At 39.4% G+C, this 3334-nt stretch overlaps 1 protein-coding gene across 2 annotated transcripts in view; it reads right to left on the reverse strand.

Moving 5' to 3' along the window:
- Window positions 1-730: 730 nt before the first annotated feature.
- The window catches only part of CSF1 (colony stimulating factor 1), a 23868-nt gene continuing 21264 nt past the window's right edge, over window positions 731-3334 (reverse strand). For both annotated transcript variants that reach the window (XM_032218892.1, XM_032218891.1), the window contains exon 9: window positions 731-3334. This exon is cut by the window's right edge and continues 177 nt beyond it. The gene's annotated coding sequence lies outside the window, so the exon portion shown is untranslated.

Below are 3334 nucleotides of genomic sequence, written 5' to 3' on the forward strand. Positions count from 1 at the left end.
TTGCTGGGAGGGGAGTGGCCAGATGAGGCACCCCTTGATGTGAGAGACAGAGTTGGCCATGCCTACCCCATCACATGACCACCAAGACACACCCACAGAACCGATAGTAAAAAAAATTGAAACCTATCACTGCTCTACAAGAAGTGGCTGGGGAATTGAGATGATAGGGAATAAGAAGATGGCTGGATTACAGATTGACCCAAACAGGGCAAGAGCAGCAGGAAATGGCAGGAATCCTGCTGGGCAAATAATAGGTTTTCCAATTGCCTTGATAGCTGAATTGGACATCCAGTTATGAGGCCACAGCTACCACCCCCATAAAAGCTTTACTTATAATTACATGGACTGGGTATATGTGTTTACTTCTCTTCTATCATGTTCTCATCATACGCTAAATAAATAATAATGTGTAAAAGATTATCTACACTGCAAAACAAGAAATGAATATGCTTTGAATATAGGGTCAGTTAACTCTAGAGCTCAAATAAATTTGTTTTCTTTAGTCTCACGTTCCATTGATCAGGTTGTTCTTGTTTTGACTCAGCATTCTGCTTTTCTGTCCATTAGAAATCTCAATTCTAAATGGTTAGGAATCACCTGTAAGTTATCGCAAAATCCCCATCATTTGGATAAATATAGTCCTAGGTAAATCTAAAACATCGTACAAATTTTTAACAAAAAAACCATAGAAAGCTTTTAAAAGTGTTTATTAAATACATCATTTTCTATCTTTAAATAAACATTTGACATTAAAAAATTATATAAAATATTTGTTTGTAATATATATATATATATTAAAAAGAACACAGTTTGAACCAGAATTGCAACTCTCTTAAAAAGCAACTTTAAAAAAAACCGGCAGGGGAATGTGGTTCTTAGGACCTGACTTTAATACTAAACATTTACTGTGCCAGCAAGCAAGTGCTTAAGACAGAACAATTCAATTGCTGCATCCATGCACAATGATAAACCTGGCTCAAAGGTGAGGGGGTGGGGAGGGGGACGGACACTGATCTTCCTTGGAAGCAAGCCAGAGCTGATCCTGTGCTATGGCTCAATGACCTATACAAAGCTAACGCTTAAACCTCAAAACCGCCATTAAGTTCTACTGTAATAAAATAAAAAAGGGAAACTGAGGCCTGCTCACATCAATAAAGCAACTTACAATGCATTGTTCAGCAATAATTCCTCACAGAACCTGATTTGTTACATCCACGTCCTCTTTAAAAAAAAAGTCTATCAACATTGATCTGGTTCATTAACTTTCAAGCAGCAAAGGCAGCAGCATTCCCAGAGACCAGCTCAGAACCTTCACCTACCTTGCCGAAACAGGGAAGGGCAAAATGTCAATTACAGAAGAAGAAAAGCACATGGGTTGAAATGAAGCAGGACGCCAGAATGACTATCCCTTGAAGAGCTGGAATGTTCTCACAAGCAAAGCAAAACAAAAAACCTCTTAAGCATAGAAAGTGCAACATTTCGCTTTGCTTCCCTTCAAAACATGGCTGTAAATATGCAGCTCCCATTTGCTTCTTATAGCTCAACTCTCCACTACAACATGGAAAAAAGAATGAAGGGGTTTAACATCCTGGACAAATCCTTATCTAGAAGAGTCTGGGTCTAAAGCTTAAAAGGCAGAGCTACTTATTTCAAGACAAACACATGGAGCTCTCAGCTGAGCCTCAGAGTTTTGTTGCTCTACTAAAGAAAATGCCTAACCTTTGCAGGTACAGACAATGGACAGGAAGCCATGCTGACTCCTTTGAAGACTAGGGATTCATCTACAACAAAAGAATCTGAAGTTTGTTTCTGCAGCCAAGTTCTAATACTGAAGGACACAGCCAGGCAAAGAATCAGCAAGCAAAGAAGGGGGTTAAGGGCCCCAATCTCAGTCCATGCCTTCCATGCAAGCACATTCTTACTTTATATCTGCTGGGCAAAGTATTATGGGAACACAGATCTACTGAAGTAAAATATAGTTTGAAAAGTCTTTTGGGGAAGGGACACCTTGACCTGATGGAAAAATACAAAAACAGATGCCCCGAAGGCACAGGATTTCAGCCATTCTAGGAGCATGCCCATGCTTGGGACTTTTGCATGCCTACATGTTTGTTCTGCTGTAGAATTTCATTGTTGGTTGTGTTGATGAGGTCTAGAAGACAGAAAATCTAAACAGCAATTCAGCACAGCTACATTTCAAACATGGTTCCACTCACACTCGAAACCCATTTCAGGGGAAAAACAGTTTCCGAGCATCTCTTATCAGTTAACAGTGTCTCAGTAATACTTCCCACGATGTCAAGGGAAACAAAGGAAATAAGACTAATTCTCAATACAACCTGAGTCCTCTTCCATAAGTAATCAGCTGGTGACTTGTACCAGTGATAAAATATAAGGCTCAAAAACATAAATACTCCATGGCTAAATTTTGCTTACAAAAGGCCAATTGCCTCATTCTATAGCTGCTAACTGGAAGACTGTTATTAAACCCCACAAGCCCGCCATAACAATATTCCTTCATATTCTTTACACCTATCCAGCTATTGGCATTCAGAAACACACTTGTTTGTCTCTGAATAGGAAGCCTCCATTTATCACTGAGTAAAACAGATTAATACATAAAGAAAAAGCCACAGCTGTTTTAAAACCATCCTAACCAGTACCCAGCACATTATCTTGTGTAGTATGGAATGGTACTTATTTATTGGCTTGTCGTAAAATCTAAGTAAAATCCATTTGATTACAAAGTTAAAATTTAAGGCTAAAAACTTCTCTCATTTTGTACGGTTGGGTTAAAAATGGATACTGGGAATAAAACTGTAAGCTCCTGGAAAAGTAGATAGCAACTTTCTCTGAACAGTGTGTTATGCGGAGTGCTAACTGGATGGTGTTATGCATAGATGTTGTGCACTGTACTTTGCAACCTACAAAGCTTAAGAGATGGACAAAGTGCCTTAAACGTGAATAGCTGGCATGAGGTTGAGGTCCTGCAGTCTTCAGCAGTTCGAGAGGCCAGAAGCTCTAAAAGAAGTAAGGAGACAATTTTCATCCACGTTCTTTAGCACAGTTGTTCAAATGGCAGAATCCACATCTGATAGATCTGAAGAGGATGCCTCTTCAGGATGCAGATCTGCTCCCTGTCAGAATGGAATAGGCACAGTAGTTCTTAGTAGACCATCTCCATCACACATGGAATTTTGCAGTCCAAGTGACTATCTTTCTTCTCTCAAGCTCCAGTTTGTTGGCTGAATGGCAGAAAAAAGGCAACTTGTATAATGCACTCCAATCTGGGCTAGCGGAAATAAATAGCATCCATTTTCCTGACAAATTCCTT

This window comes from Thamnophis elegans, chromosome 5 (assembly GCF_009769535.1).
Source record: "Thamnophis elegans isolate rThaEle1 chromosome 5, rThaEle1.pri, whole genome shotgun sequence".
Lineage (NCBI taxonomy): Eukaryota > Metazoa > Chordata > Lepidosauria > Squamata > Colubridae > Thamnophis > Thamnophis elegans.